Consider the following 16,593-nt stretch of genomic DNA (forward strand, 5'->3'; position numbering starts at 1 on the left):
GCTTCAGTAGTTGCGGTACTTGGGCTCTAGAGCGCAGGCTCAGTAGTTGCGGCACGTGGGCTTGGTTGCTCCGCGGCATGTGGGATCTTCCTGGACCAGGGATCGAACCCGTGTCCCCTACATTGGCAGGCAGATTCTTAACCACTGCGCCACCAGGGAAGTCCCTAGTCTACTCTCTGTCTCTATGGATTTGCCTCTCCTGGACATTTCATATAAATGGAATCATACAATATATGGTCTTTGATGTCTGGCTTTTTTCACTCAGTATAATGTCTTCAAGGTCCATCCACTTTGTATCAGGCGTGAACACTTCATTCTTTTTTTTTTTTGGCGGCACCACGTGGCTTGCGGGGTCTTAGTTCCCTGACCAGGGATCGAACCTGGGCCCTCAGCAGTGGAAGAGTCCTAACCACTGCACCGCCAGGGAATTCCTTCTTTCTTTTTATTGTCAAATAATATTCCACAGTATAGATATACCACATTTCATTTATCCGTTCATCATTTGAGTTGTTTCTATTTTGACTAGTATGAATAGTGCTGCTGTGAACACCTGTATACAAGTATTTTTGGTATTCATATGTTTTCATTTCTCTTGGCTGTATCCCTAGGAGTGGAATTGCTGGGTCATATGGTAACTCTGTATTTAACTTTTTGAGGAACTGCCAAACTTTTCCACAGTGGCTGCACCATTTTACATTCCTACCAGCAGTGTATGAGGGTCCCAGCTTCTCCACATCTTTGCTAACACATATTATGATCTGTCTTTTTGAGACCATATTCTCATTGACTTTGCTATACTAGAATCTGCCCAGCTTGGGTTCAAATGCTACCAGCTGTAGGATCTCAGACACGTGGGCTCTCTGTGTCCTTTTGTAGGAAATGGCATAGGAACCCCTCCCTTCCGGGCTGTCAGGAGGTGAAGTGGCAGCATCAGGGCTATGCTAACTGTAAAGTGAGGTGCATATGTCTTGTTTTTATAACCAGGGGTTGGGGCAGATGTACCAGGTATAAAGTCCCTGAGATGTGGACCCATCTGGCTCCCGATCTCTCCCCAGTGCCTGGCACTGATTCTGGCATACAGTAGGCGCTTGCTAAGTGTAGACCCTCGATGCTGCCAAGGAACCTCCCTTAGTGGAAGTGGCCGTGCCCCTGCTAGGGGCTCTGGGACCCATGTGGGACAAGGTGCTGGGCCTGCCTATAGCCTCTACGGGACTCTCTGCCCGTTTTAAGGGCTTTGAAAATTTTTCCTTCCCTAAGAGGAAAAGTTCCTTCTGTTGAGAGTCTCTCGTTCTTCCAAGGCAGAGGCTGGAGAGTTTCACCAGAGACAAAAAACAGTGAAATAATGGCAGTCACATTCTAGCAGTGGCCCTTGTTCTTATTTAGTCAAACCACCGAGTGTTTGCTGGGTGCCCCGAGCACCTCACTTTCTCTTCCCACTCCCCCCTTTCCTGCAAGGCAGGCCTGCATGCTTTCAATCAGCCAGTATTTTTTCCCCAATTTTTCTTTTATTGCGGTAAAATACACATAACAAAATTTGCCATCTTAAGCCATTTGTAAGTGTACAGTTCAGTGGCTCAAAGAACACTCACATTGTTGTGCAACCATCACCACCATCCATCTCCAGAACTCTTGTCATCTTGCAAAACTGAAAGTTTGTACCCATTAAACTGTAACTCTATTCCCCCCTTCCTCCAGCTCAATCAACCAGTATTTTTTTAAAAATAATTTTTAAAAATAATTTATTTGGCTGCGCCAGGTCTTAGTTGTGGCACGCAGGATCTTCATTGCGGCGTGACAGATATTTAGTTGCGGCATGCAGGATCTTTTAGTTGCAGCATGCGGTATCTTTAGTTGCAGCATGCATGTGGGATCTAGTTCCCTGACCAGGGATCGAACCCGGGCCCCCTGCATTGGGAGCACGGAGTCTTAACCACTGGACCACCAGGGAAGTCTCAATCAAACAGTATTTTAAAAGCATCTACTAAGTGCCAAGGGGCTGGTCCTGCAGCTGCAAATGAGACAGACGTGGTCCTTGCCTTGTGGGAACTGATACCCATTTTTCATATGAGAAGACTGAGGCACTGAGAGGGAGAGGCTCTTGCTCACGGCTCCCACCTCATCAGTGGCAAAACAGAGTTTGAACCCACGGCTGGCATAGGGGCCAAGATCCAGCTTCTTGGCCCAAGATGAGTCACTTTTTTGCATGGGGCCTCAGTTGCCCCGTCCATGAAATTGGGTTCAGGAGGGAGTTGGGTTAACCATACGGATGCTGAGGGCTCATGCCTCTTCCCCCTAACTTTGGAGAAGAGCAGACACCCTCCCCGACCCTATCTTCTCTCGTCCCCTCCATCACCTTCCTACTAACCTGAATTATCCCTGTCATTTTCTTTCCATTTGAGAAGGGTCTTTCTGCAGAAGTGGGCTCCAGACTAGTTATGCCCATGACTCCTCTGCTTCCCAACCTGGCCCAGCCCCAGCCGCAGCCCAGAAGGCCCCCAACAGATGGGCTTTCCATCAGGGAAGTATGAGGGGCCCCCTGTTTACATTCCTCACTGCCAGATAGCTGCCTGTCTGCTCTGTTTAAGATCCTGGAAACCCAGAGTAAAAAGTTTCTCTTCCCCATCCCCTCATGGAGGGAGCTTTGGAGAGGCCACACTACCTTCCAAGCCTCAGTTTCCCATCTGTAAAATGGGCACAGCAATCCCTACCTCATAGCCTGGTGGGAGGAAGGTTTACATGACACCCCCCCACCCCACCCCTTGCTCAGCGAGTTCATTATTAAGGTTTCTTTTTGGTAAATGTTTCACACTGGTGGTTTGAATTTTATTTTAATTTTTGGTCTGTTCGTTTTGGCCACAAGGCATGCAGGATTTTAGTTCCCTGACCAGGGACCGAACCCATGCCCTCTGCAGAGGAAGCATGGGGTCTTAACCGCTGGACCACCAGGGAAGTCCTCAAACTGGTGGTTTGAACACATCACTTCCATTAAGGTTCTCTGTCTCCAGTGATTCTCAAATTCCACTTTCTAGCTGCCGAACCGACACCCCATGGTGTAGTAGAATAGTAGAACTATTTCTACTTGCAAGCTCAGGAGGAAGGACGTACCCCACTGTCTTCCCAGTGGGAGAGTTAGCTCAGTTTAGTAAAAACAATAACGATAAAAAGGGCTAAGAATGCTCCTTGAGCTCTACACAGACCTGGTGCTCCCCCCATCTTCACTGTGATGTGAGGTGGGGACATATCTACACCGCGCTCTACAGAGGGGACACTGAAGCACAGAGAAGGGACCAGCTGTTCAGTTAGTGAGTCACAGAGCTAGGGCTTGGGCTCAGGGAGTCTGGCTCGAGGCTTCCAACCAGTCCCAGCAGAAGTGAGCTGCCCGTCCCGTGGAGGTATTCAAGTATCTGGGGTAGAAGGTGTGTCTGGGTGGTGGGGCTTACCTTCACCACCTGTTAAAAAAAAAGCACTCGTTGATCGCCTACTCAGTGCCAGGCTCCGTGCTAGGCGCTGGGTAGAGGTGAAGTTAAGAGGAGCTCACATTGATTTAGTCCTGGACCTGCACTGTCTGTAACACAGGTGTCTCCCCTCCTGGACGTGGAGCTACCTGAGGGCCGGGACCTACCGCAGACCTGTCTCTGAATTGTCTGCTGAATGAATGAATGAGCGAAAGCGGGGAGGAATCAGCGAGATGCCCATTAACAGATGAGGAAGGAGTCCCAGGCTGGCGAGGTCAGCAGCCCATGATCTCAGGATTCCAGCCAGAGCCCCCTCCACGGAGCGCCTGCCCCTCTACCAGGGATCATGACGCCCACTTTCCAGGTGAGAAAACTGAGGGCCCGCCTCTACGCCCCGCAGGGGAGCCGATCCCGGGTGCGGGGTAGGCTCGGTGCCACCGCTGGAGGGCGGGCGGGGTGGGCGGGGTGCACTCCGCGGGCGGCGCGCGAGGTGGAACCTGAGCCCGGGGAGGAGGGACGCGGCGGCGGCGGCGGCGGCGGCCGGCGGGCGGGCGGGAGCTGGGCCGGCTGCCGGGATTCAGGAAGCGCCGCGCTCCCGGCCGCCGGCGCCGAGCCCTCCCGGAGGTGAGTGGGGCCTGGAACTTCGGGGCGGGGACCCTGGGAGGGACGGCCCAGCCGAGGACCTCGCGCGCCCCCGGGCACATCTTGGAAGCTGCGGAGTGGTGACCTGGAGCGCGGGAGGCGCGGGACCCGCGGGGGGCCCTTGGGCTGGGCACCACCTCTCTGGGCTTCGGTTTTGTTACCTGCGAAGAGGGCGCCAACGTGGGCTCCGGGGATGCAGGCCCAGGTCCCCCAATATCCAAGCCCAGGAAGCAAACACAGAAGGCCCTGCAGCCCACCCCGGAGTCACCTCCTTTTTGGAGGGCTTGGAAGAGGGAGTTGGGGTCCTGAGGTTTGCCCCCCACCTCTGGGAGGGAATTGGGAGCCTGGAACTTCCAAAGGCCACTTCTTAGTTACTGAGTCCCAGAGAGATGGCTCTTTCCCCGCAAGAGGCAGGAAAATCTTTAACCTCCCCTCCAGCTCTGCCCTGGAGACTCCTGGGAGGTCTCTGAGGACAGGGAGAGACTTCCCACCCTCCCCGCATGGGTGGCCGTTCCAACCACAGGCACCCCTGCCTGGCCCAGCCCCAGCGGGTTTCTCCATCTGTCTTCCCCATTTTGCAGATGAGGAAACTGAGGCTCAGGTCGGGGATGTAGCCAAGTGGAATTTAAACCCAGGGCTGTCCGGCTCCAACGTCCTCCCTGCCTGGTGCCCAGGGGGTGTCTTGGAAGTTACCCAGGAGGGGGTGGGCTTATGGCTGCTGAGTGTCTACAACAAGGGCTTCTGCTGGGAGGGGGGGTAGGGGCGTGATGTCGTGTGTGAGCTTTGATCTGGGACGCTAAGACCCACTGGAGGGTTTAAGCTTTGCCACTTTATCTCTGGGGCGGGGACAGCGGGGTGAAGTGGTGGCCTCTTCTGAGAGGTCAGGTACGAGGGTTGGCCAAGGTCATCTGTGAGGTTAAAAGTGGGGCTTGTGTGGGCCCGAACCCTCACTCTGCCGCCCCACTACTGTGTGACCCTGGGCTGCTCCCTCAGCTGCCTGAGGGACAGGGAGCTCATCTGGAAAATGGGGGTTGGCTGAGGGTGACCCCAGGGGCTGGGGTGAGGACAGCGGACGTGTGAGGGGGTCCCACGCCGTGCCTGGAGCCCCAGCTGTTACTATGCTCGTGCTGTTGTTGCCCCAACGTCTTCTTAATGGAAGGGGGTGAGAAAGGTGATTGGCCATTTCCGCATTTCTCTACATCATTCTGTTTGAGTAATAGTGGGAACCAGAAAGGCTGGGGGCCCCTTTTCCCACCTTCATTGATCAATCGGAGCGGGGAGGGGCTCCCAAGACAAATGGCAAATGGCGGTCATGGGCCAGTCAGGTTCACGTTTGTGAAAGCAGGGTGGGGTCATTCCGAAGTGGAGTTTTCCGAGGTTTAGGGAACGGGCACCTGAGGAAAAAGCGTGCAAGAGAGCCCCAGTGAAGATGCCTGGGATTCCCCAAGCTAAATCCAGACCAGATGCCTTATATCCAGGCCGGGCCTGTGGACACCCCTCCCACCTCATCAGGTGTGAGCTGAGCCTCAGCCATTTCCTTTGTCCATCGAACCCTCCGGGAAAGCCATCCTGTGCCAGCCCTGGGCTGGGCACTGAGGCACCTCAGACCCAGCCTAGCCCCAGCCCGAGGGGCGTGAACCGAGCGGTCCAAGAGAGCCGCTGAGATGGGAGGAAGGGCTGCCCCTCTCCCACGGCTGCATCCCTGACCCTGGGGTTGCCCCTCGTGCCAGCTGTGGCTTCCAGCAGGAGCACCCACACCAGACCTGAGGGCGCCCAGCAAGGGAGCACTGTGCTGGATGCCGGGAAGGGTGTCCTGCCCGTGAATGGGGGCCAGGAGAGCGCGCTGGGGGTGGCACTGTGACGATCCAGTACCCGGGACGGCTTGATCAAGGTGGCACTTGAGCCTCACCTGGAGGAATAAATGCAGATGTTGGGCAAAAGGATTTTTTAGGTAAAGACCTGAGTACCCGGGACGGCTTGATCAAGGTGGCACTTGAGCCTCACCTGGAGGAATAAATGCAGATGTTGGGCAAAAAGGTTTTTAGGTAAAGACCTGAGTACCCGGGACGGCTTGATCAAGGTGGCACTTGAGCCTCACCTGGAGGAATAAATGCAGATGTTGGGCAAAAAGGTTTTTAGGTAAAGACCTGACTTCTACCAGTCACCAGGTGGTAAAACTAGGGTTTGGAGAGCTGAGACATTGTCCCCTTTGTCTGGAGTGTGTGACATGAACAGGAAGGACAGGGGATCAGACAGGCAGGGGCTGGGTCAGACCTAGAAACCCTACAAGTCCAGGCTGGGAGGGACATGCCGGATGTGTGGTCTGGAAAGGTCCGCAGAGTGGGGACCAGGCGGGGAGGCCGGTCCCCAGGCAGGGGAAGTCCTCCAGGCCAGAGGTGTGAGGCCCCAGGTAGGGACTGACAGGGGCGGCTGGAAGGTGTAGGAGGGAGAGAACCACGCAAGCCTTGGCCTCGCTGCACCTGGCACGTGGTGCTCAGTAAATCACTGTTGCACGGTTGAGTGACTGAAAACATCGTTTTGAGAGGGCCGGAGTCCTTTGAGGTCCTTCGTGTGTTCCCAGGAGGGAGGGGGCCATGTGGAGCAGGCGGCTGTACCCCTCCCAGGCCCCCGGCCTGCTGTCTGTCTCAGTTTCTCCCATTTGACTCCGGGAAAGACACTCCAGGCCCCTCCCCAATTCATGGGGACCCAGGGACTAGCTCCTCTTCTTGTCACACACACGATCTGGGGAGCCAAGGGAACATTTCATGCCAGCAAGCCCTCTGGAATGCTCTGCGTCACCAAGTTGGGGCGGAATTCACCTGTTAAAGATTAATTCAGATCTCTTGAGATGCTTGTGGTCCTGGGCCCCGCAGCTGCCGCTCTGAACTCTGGGTGCAAGATTCTTTCTGGCTTTAGCCAGGCGTGGGCTGCATTAGTGGTCATTACGATGGTTGCAAACATTTATTGAGCACGTACTGTGTGCCAGGCACTGAGCCCAACACTCAGTACATTTGGATGCAAAGCTAGGATTGTACCCATTTTTGAGAGGGAGGAACTGAGGTCAAGGTGGTGAAGTTGCTTGCCCATCTGGGAAGGGCCGGAGCTGGGATCTGAACTCCATTTATCTGATTCTAAAATCCATGCCCTTAACTTCCAAAGTGGCCTGTCCCCATTTGTCTGGATCTGGGGTCATGGGAAGATAGTCTGCAGTTTAGAGATAAGAACCTGAATTGTTCAGACAGGCCTGGGTTTAAATCCGAGGCCTGCTGCCTTCTCACCAGGGGAGCTCGGGCAAGTCACCTCATCTTTCTGAGCCTCAGTTTCCTCATCTGTCAAATGAGGCTGTCAACCCCCTCTTTGCAAGGACAGTCCAAGGCACACCGATGGGGCTCTGAGCATTATCTTCTTCCTCATCCTGTCCCCCGGCCTGTGCCAGCGTGCATTTTCCTCCAGCTCATCTCTCTGAGAACCCCTCTGTGCCAGGAAAGCAGGTGGAAGGTAGCAGGGGCAGAGCTAGACTTGCATTTGGACAAGGGGTGCTGCCTTTTCAGCTACAAAATATTTACGGGCATTGACTGAGCTCTAGGACCGTCAGAGTTTCCTGCTTTCCTAATGTAATGCTTAAAAACAGGGCCAGAGCCTGGCCAGCTGGTTCAGATCCCAGCTCTCAGTAAGTTCCCTTACTCCTTGGGCCTCAGTTTCCTCACCTGTAAAATAGGATGTTAGTGCCTGCTTCGTGGGGGTGGTTGTGGACAGTCTCCAGAGCAACACGGACTGTTCAATGTGTAACCAGTGTCTATTGCCTGACAGTCACCTTGATGGTGTCACGGCATCACCCCCACTGGAGGTGGGCAGGGCAGGAATACTGAGTCCCATTTTACAGCTGAGGAAACTGAGGCTCAGAGAGAGAAGTAATTTGCCTAGGGATGCCCCGCTGGCTTATGGAAGAGCTGGACCTGAAAGCCAGATCCCAGTGACTCTGGATGCCTTGGGTCCCTGAAAACTCAGTGGGTGGCTCAGCTTCCTTCCTGGAAGGCCACTGGACTCTCCCCTCTTGGAGTCTGACCCACCTCTGTTCACATCCCAGCTCCGCCACTTGCTGCGGTGTTCCTGGGGCTGCCACCCGGGGTTTGCTGGAGGTCAGAGCTCTGCCAGTTGGGGAGATTTGGGTTATTCTGGCTGCCACTCCTGCCCCGGCCTGGACTCCCCCTGCCTTGGGTGCCCTTGGGTCCCCCTGAGCTGTCACCCTGGCCGAGCAGGGATGAGGAAGGGAGGCCAGGCCCTCACTTTCACTGTGACTCTGACTTCCTTCCCACCTCTGAGCCCCTTCCTGGTCACCGGCTCCCCTTTCTGCTCCGAGCCCTGCCCACTGCAGGCTGTGTGACCTCAAGCAGGTCACCCCACGTCTCTGAACATGTTTCCTCAATTGTGAGGGATGGTCACAGACAGCACACCAGGGGCATAGGAGGCCCTCACAGGTCTGCTCCAGGTGAGGTCAGAGGGTGGGAAAGCCTACGGAAGGAGGTGGTGGCGTGGCGGGGCAGACAGGAGGGCCATTGACCAAACGGGAATACGCTTATTTTTCTTGGGTGGTGAGTAACGGCCGCCCCTCCTGCCCCCGCCCTTGCCTGCCGCCACACAAAGGGCTCCTCAGTCTCACTGGACGCCTGTTTTTCCCTGAGGGTGGAGTGGCCTGGCTTCCACCCGGCTGACCTGGAGGGCTGACCACCTTCTGGGACAGCTCGTCAAGGGTATATATGGGGGGGCTACTTCCAACGTGTGTCCCCGATGGGCTCCACAGGCTCAGGGGGGACCCCGGTGGGCAAGGGGCCAACTGACCTCAGACAGGGACCGGTTTGCCCGGTTCACTCCTGTCCCTGTGTCCCTTGGCAGAGAGGAGGGGCTGAGGAATACCTGTGGACAGAGTGAATGGTAAAGGAAGGAAGGAATGAGTGATTGAACAGATGAATCAGCAAGGCGGGGGCATCAGGAGAACCTGCCTGCTCAGATTCAGACTCGGGTTTGGGCGAGTGTCCTGGCCTCTCTGAGCCTCAGTTTCCTCATCTGCAAAATGGACTCATGATAGCTGCCGCCCTCATGGGGGGACATTGAACCTCGTAGGTCAGAGAACCCAGCATGCAGTAGGTGCTCAATAAACTATGTTAAAGGATGGGAGGGAGCAAGTTAGCTAGCTGGGTAGAGGTTCAGCTGTGGAGATCTGTCTGCCCCGTGGAGAATGACTTAGCTGTTTGTGATTCCTTTCACTTATATCCATGCGTTCATTCATTCGTTTGTTCATTCATTCAGCAAGTATATCTTGGATAGATACTATGTGCCAGGCCCTGTCCTAGGCACTGGGGACTCAGTGGTGACTGGAACAGAAGAGGTCCCTGCCCTCCTGGAGCTTGTGTCCGCGTTCCCATCATTGGGGGCTGCACTTTATGAGGCTCTGACACCCACAATGACCATGCAACCCAGCAGTGGGTGCTGTGATTAGTTCGCTTTTAGAAATGAGGAAACTGAGGCTCAGAGAGCTGAAATAATCTGCCTGGGGTCACACAGCTACTAAGTGGCAAAGCCACAATGGAAACTCCAAGTCTTTTTGTGCTGGCTTGCCCCATGACTTCCAAGGGGCGTGGCATTTAGAAGGATGACCCCAGGGAGAGGGCTTCATAGACCCTGAAGGGATGAACTCAAATGGGCTTAAAAGCAGATGGTTGGAATCCTAGCCACATTCCCTTCCTGTTGAGTTGTGACCTCGGCTGGATCTCTTGGTCTCGCCGAGCCTGTTTGCTCATCTGTGAAATGGGGATGAGAAGTAAACGTGAGAGTGCTCAACACATGATGGGTGTTGGATAAATGTCAGCCCCTCCCCTCCATTCTCCCCAGACGTGGTTTATTCATCTGACAATGGAGACGATGATATCTAACTTCTAGAGTTATTTTTTGGATTAAAAGAGATAGAAGATGCTGTGTGACATGGACCAATGGGAGGGTAGGCACTGCTAATGTGGGATTTCAGGCCTTACTCTCAGCCATAATTCCAAGCAGTTAGCCAGAGACACAGCCTACTGTTGGCATAGACTGGTGGTGAGGCCGGCTGGGGCAGAGAGAGGATCTCAAACTGGTTTTCTGCTGCCTGGGGCTCCCCTCCCGGCTCCTGCCCGACCCATTCATTCCACGGGTGTCTGCTCTCTTCTCTGACTTGGTCACCTCGGGACTTTTGCATGTGGGTATGAGGTGGAGGGATGTGTGTAGGTATGGGTGAGTGGGTATCCTGTCTCCTCTGGACCTCAGTCTCCCAGCTAGGAAGTGGGGCCATGATGGAAGAGAGATGGAAACGAGGAGGGGAGAAAACCCTTTCAGAAGACCAGGTCTTTGCGTAGAGTCACAAGTCCTGGGTCACGTCTCCCCAGCTGTAAATTGAGGGAATATTAACAATGAAAAGGCAGCTGCCTTTTGTTAACATTTACTATGTACCAGGCGCTGTCTTAAACTCTTGAATTATCAACTCAATCAATTATCTTCCATTATCATTCAATCCTCACAACAGCCTTTTGGTGTAAGAGCTATCATTTTATTTTTTAATTCAAAGCATGAATGTAGAGTCCAACCAATAACTATAAAGCAAATATGGGTTCACCCCTCCCAGGTGGCAGTAATTGTTTACCCCATTGTACAGATGAGAAAACTGAGGCCCAGAGAGAGATGACTTGCTCCCGGTCGCCCTGCCAGGAAGCGGCAGGTGGGGAAGAGGATATAGGTTGGGTAGTTTCTGAGGCCACAGAATCCTCTCTGGGGGGGCTCTCTGTGGCTGTGACTGTCCTCCAGGAGAGGGGCTGGGCTAGGGAGAAGGGGCCTCCGTCTTCCTAGCTGGATCTGGGTAGCATCATGCTCTGAGCAGGGCTGAGTTAGAGGGTGGAATCCAGGGCTGTGCTCTGATGGAAGGGGGCGAGGCAAGGGAAGAAGGAGCCGGAGCCTCCTGGGACAGGGACTTCATGTCCTTGAGCCCCTGCTATGCGCCAGCCCCTGTGCTGGACCCTTTATGAGCGTCTAACCTCACGACGTTCCCTTGTTGCACCGAGGAAACTGAAGCTTCGGGAGGGGAAGTGACTTGTCTGAGGTCACCAAGCTGGGAAGTGTTATTGAGATGTAATTCACATGCAACTCACCCTTTCAACTTGTACAATTTAGTGGCTTTGTAGAGTGTTCAGAGTTATGCAGACATCACCACTGTTTAGTTTCAGTGCCTTTTCATCACCCCCAAAATGAACCCCGTACCCATTAGCTGTCACTGTCCCCCCCCCCACTCCCCCCAGCCCCTGGCAACCACTCATCTGCTTTCTGTTTCTATGGATGTGCCTATTCTGGACATTTCATGTAAGTAGGATCCTATCACATGTGGCCTTCTGTGCTGTTCAGCGTGTGCTCTTAAACCATTTAGCCACACTGCCTCCTGGTGGCTCCCACCCTGGGGCCGGGGACCCTGGAAGCAAATGCGTGCCCGTGAGAGCTCAGAGGGGTATTTGTGTGCACTGTTGGAATCCCTCCGGCCAAGGACTTGCAGAATGACCAAGTAACTGCCGTGGTCACATTGGCCTTGCCCTCTGTGGGGCCCAGTGAGTCACCCCAGCCCTGCCCCGCCTGTGCTCCCTCCTGGGTGGGGGGACCCGACAGGACACTGGGGCTCTGTCAGCCCTGGTCAGGCAGCCACTGTGCAGCAAACAGGAAGCGGGTTGGGCCGAGACCTGCTAGGTAAATACAGGCTGTCTGGGGAAGGTGCCCGGCATGGCGTGATGCCCCCTGTTGCTGCCGCCCGCCAGGGCCTAGGGAGCCTCGGGCAGCCTGGCAGGCAGTGGGTTTTGCCTGGCCAAGGGGCTGAGCTCCCAGTGGCAGCTGCTCTGAGGTGGCTGCCAGAGTCCCAGGCTCTGGGCCCTGCCACTCCGCCCTCCCTGGCTATCATACCTTCCTTGGTCCTCGGTCTGTCTGTTCATCCATCCTCTAATAACGATGATGTAATGATACTGATGATGCTGACAGCAGCCATCGTTTACTGGGTGTGTGCTCTCTGCGGGGTGCTATCTCATTTAACCCGCTCAACAATCCGGAGATAGGTGCTATGATCATCACCATTTACAGGTGAGGAAACAGAGGCACAGAAAGGCCAGTGACTTGCCCAGGGTCACACAACTGGTGAGTGGGCAGTTTGCCTCTGGGGCCCCTGGTCCCCACCACTCACCCTGAACCACTCTTCTTCCACCCCCATCTTCCACCCTTTTCTTCTCGAGTCTCCTGGTCCTTGTAAAGTATCCACGGAAGGCATAGGTCTTGGAGCCACGTGGATCCTAGACCCGCTTCTGCCTCTAAGGAGCTGGGCAACCCTGTAAGAGTGACTCCACCTCTCTGAGCCTCAGTTTCCTCACCTCGAAGGTGGGGGGTTGGACAGAGCGGCTGTTTTCTCTCGGCACCAGCAAACCTTGGGACCCATCCTCATCCTCCTCCCCACCTCCCCATCCGCCCACCCACTCACCCATCTTTTCTTCCTTCCTATCTTTCTTCTCTGACGCCTCAGGCTGCACCGTTCCTCAGTGCCCCCTGCTCTTTCCCAGCTCCGTACCCTTGACCTTGCTGTCTCCTCTGCTCTTGTATCCCATTCCATTTGTCAAGCCCTCCTCCTTGCAGCCTCTCCCTGTGCCTGTCAAGTTTAGTGCTGCTTCCTCCCGCCTTCCTCCTTCCAGAACTTCAGAGGACCTTGCCTTGCAGTGTAAGAATTTACTGATGCCTCGGCACGATGCTGAATGCTGGGGAGACAGCAGACACAAAATAGTCCCTCCTTCATGGAACTCAAAATTCTAGAGGAGAAGGGAGAAGATGAATAAAAGAATGATATAAGTAACGGTCAAAGTCTAATCATGAGAAGCGCTATAAAGAGGGGCACAATTTGCTCTAAGAGTGAACACAAGGGAGCCAGTTTAGACTGGGGGCGGCCAGGGGGGCTTTTCAGAGGAAGTGCTGGTTGAGATGACACTCAAAGAAAGGGTTAGTGGAGGAAGTGCATCCCAGGCAGAGGGGACAGCCCAGGCAAAGGCCTGGAGGGGGAAAGCCATCTGCCTTCCCGCCTAGACTGTGAATTCCCTGAGCTTCCACTCCTGTTTGCCCTGCAAGCAGGTGGCACTCAGCAGATGGAGTGCACTGATCCCAGCTCCCTGGAATTCCTCCCCCTGGGGTGGAGCAGCCCCTGCACGCCTAAACTTGCCCCCAGATTTAAGCAGCTTTCCTTGGTCACGGAATCAGGAGGATGGGATTTGACATTACGTGCCAGGGTTTCCATGAGATCAGGCAAAGCCACGGGGTAACGGTGAGGATGGGTCCCTTCTTCTACCCTCTGCGTGGGGACAGGGGGATGGAGCAAGAGACTTCCACCCCACCCCTGCTGAATCTGGGATTCTCAGAAGGCACCTGCCATTCACGTAGTCTTGCGGTTTGCTGTTTACTGAGGGCTTACTCTGTGCCAGGTGCTTGACTCAATTCATATAATCCTCACGATGACCCACTTAAGTTCCTCAAGGAAAGGTGAGGCAAGCGAGCCTCGGAGAGGCTAAGTAACTCTCTCAAGCTCATCCAGCTGATGAGCGGTGAGTCTGGGAGCCAACCCCCTGATCTGTCTGACATCAAAATGCAAGTTCTTTCCATGCCCCCTTAGCTCCTACCAAGTGCCCCCTCCTTAGGGGGAAGGGATTGTGGGTTTGGCTGCTCTGACTGAGTCCGCAGGGCCATCAGAGCAGAATGCATGACCTTCAGCCATGTTTCTGGAGAGCCTGGAGTCTGACCCAGGCAGAGAGGACGGCTTGGGGACCCTGGCTCAGCACTGTATCTCCTCACCCCGCCCGGGACCCCTGCACCCCTGAACTCGGCCACTCCCGAGCCCTTCTGGTCTCACCAGCTCTTACCACCAGACATGCCTCAGCTTCTTGCTTTGTCTAGCTGTTTCTTCTGTTTTCCCACCAGGTCAGCCCCAGCAGGGCAGGAGTTCTTTGTCTTGTTCACGTCTGTGTCCCCAAGACCTGGCACGCAATAGGTGCTCAATACACATTTGTTGAGTAAATACATAGGTGAATGGTTTCCAGTCCTGCTCCTTGATGCTGAAAACAAAAACATTTGAAATCTGCTGCGTTAAATGAACACAGCGGTCACACAGTGTGTGGGGATGTCCACGCTCTGCGTAAATGTCCTTCGCTGAGCCCCAGACATGCTCCTGGTGCCAGCTGGGTGCTACCCGCTGCAGAGGCATTCCCAGGGGCTCACAGCAGGCACGCCCGCGTGTGCCTGATCACATGGGGAGAGACAGGAAGAAACCGACACGATATTTACACACAGAGGAGATGAAGGAGGACTCAGCCTCTCTCCTGCCCTGTACCCCTCCTTCCCTCTAAATCTGGCATGGGTTTGGAATGTGTAATAACAGCCTACAGGGCAAATTAGAACCGGGAGTGAACTCTATCCCCAACCACAGAGAACAGGGCAGTGTTTGGGGAGGGGATGGCCACAGAGCAGGCTGTGTGTGTGTGTGTGTGTGTGTGTGTGTGTGTGTGTGTGCATGTGCATGCACGTGCGTGTACACGTGTATATGTGTGTGGATGTGCACGGTGGTGTCTGTACACACTGGGTTGTGTGGTGTGGAAGGAGTCCAAGGTTCGGAGTCCAGAGGCCTTCGTCAAGGCCATTCACTCTCCGTGTGGCAACTCAAAGTCAGTTTCCTCAGCTGTAAAATGGGAGCAGTAGCCCAGCTTTGCTCACCAGGCTCTGGCCGATTAACCAAGGGAGAGGCTGGGAGGGCTTGGTGAATGTTAGCCTGGGCCGTGAATGCCAGGCTGTAGTACTACAACCTGTGTGTGCCCGGCAGGTGCGGTGGCGAGGAGGACAGGTAAACTGGGACCGTATCATAATGACGATGATGATTAAAGTATTTGTCAAGTGCTTATTAGGTGCCCAAGAGACACCTGACTTGCCCATTACAGCAGCCCTAGGGGATAGAAGCTGTTTTGCAACCCTCATTTTATAGGTAGGGAAACCAAGGCTCAGAGAGATTAGCATGAGCTGATAGTAATAACCCTTACCTCCCAGGGCTGTTGTGCACCTTGAACAAGATATTCTAAGGGTCTGGTGTGGCGCCTGGCTCCCAGGCCATGCCTTCAACTGAGGGGTTAGGGTAGCCCAGGCTCCGCAGCCAACTGCCAGGATTTGAATCCTGGTTCCGTTGCTAACCTGCTGGGTGGCCTCAGGCAAGTCACTTTACCTCTCTGAGCCTCAGTTTCCTTATCTGTGAAAGGGGAATTATAGCAGTACCTACCTCCAGGGCAGGATTTCTCAACCTCAGCACTATTGACTTTTTGGGCTGGGTCGTTCCTTGTGGTGGGGACTGTCCTGTGCATTGTAGGATGTCTGGCACTATCCCTGGCCTTGACGCACTAGATGCCAGTAGCCCTCTCTCCTCTGTGCAGTGTGACAACCAAACATGTCTTCAGACATTGCCGAGTGTCCCTGGGGAGCAGAAGGGCCCCCGGCTGAGAACTGCTGGTCTAAGTTTGCAGTGAGGACCGGATGAGAGTGCGTGTATGAAGCACTTGGGCTCTTCAGAGCCACATGATCACGATGATGATGGGAGTTTAGTTCAAAATTACTACTTCACCGTAATTAATATGCTCATATTGATCTCTGTGTGTCTTGTCAAGGCTACGAGCAGTGTGTGAGTGACTGAGGGGGGATTTGAACCTGGGGCTGGCTGACTCCAGACCCCCTGTTGTGGAGTCCCCAGAAACCCTGGATGCCATCTGAGTTGAGATTTCTTAGGGCAGGGGGTGCAGGCGTGGCGGGGGTTTGAGCAGCTGCCTCCTCTGGCCCCCCCTATGGCGGGGGCTGTCCTGCCCCCGTGGGGCCCTGGGACGGGGTGCAGTAGTAAGGAGGGTGTTGACAGCAGAAGCACGTGCCCAATGCCTCCTCTTCCCCTGACCCTGGGTCCCCACTGAGGTGAACAGGACTGTGCCGGGGGAAGTCTAATCTTCCCCCTCAATGCCTGCACCCCAGTGGACACCCTCCCTGCCTCCACATACCCCCATTCCTGCATCACTAAGCCCAGACTCGTGTGGCAGCCACTAGGGGTCTCCCTTTCCCACCTGGCAGGTGAATAGGAACTAATGTCTCCTGAAGTCGTACTAAGTGCTGGCATCAAGTGGGTGCTTCAAACTCCTGAGGGCACTGGCATTTCCCAAGAGCTTTAGGAGGAGGTGTGGTTACCCTGGTTTTACAGGTGGGGAAGCTGAGGCCCAGAGAGAGGAAGTGATTTGTCCAGGATCACACAGCTGCTAATTAACCAGGGCCAAGATGGGAACCGGGTATATCTGATTTCAACAACTGTGCTCCTAACCCTTACTTACTCCTTTGATTATAATCATTGAGAGCCCCAGTTTTGACACTGGACGTGCCTGATCTCATTTAC

The 16,593-nt window shown here is 54.5% G+C and overlaps 1 protein-coding gene across 1 annotated transcript in view; it reads left to right on the top strand.

Moving 5' to 3' along the window:
* The first annotated feature begins 3,997 nt into the window (after nt 1-3,997).
* TRPV4 (transient receptor potential cation channel subfamily V member 4) overlaps nt 3,998-16,593 on the top strand; it is a 36,528-nt gene continuing 23,932 nt past the window's right edge. The window contains exon 1 of the mRNA XM_036874149.1: nt 3,998-4,079. The gene's annotated coding sequence lies outside the window, so the exon portion shown is untranslated. The remainder of the gene's footprint in view (nt 4,080-16,593) is intronic.

Source organism: Balaenoptera musculus, chromosome 14, assembly GCF_009873245.2.
Source record: "Balaenoptera musculus isolate JJ_BM4_2016_0621 chromosome 14, mBalMus1.pri.v3, whole genome shotgun sequence".
NCBI lineage: Eukaryota > Metazoa > Chordata > Mammalia > Artiodactyla > Balaenopteridae > Balaenoptera > Balaenoptera musculus.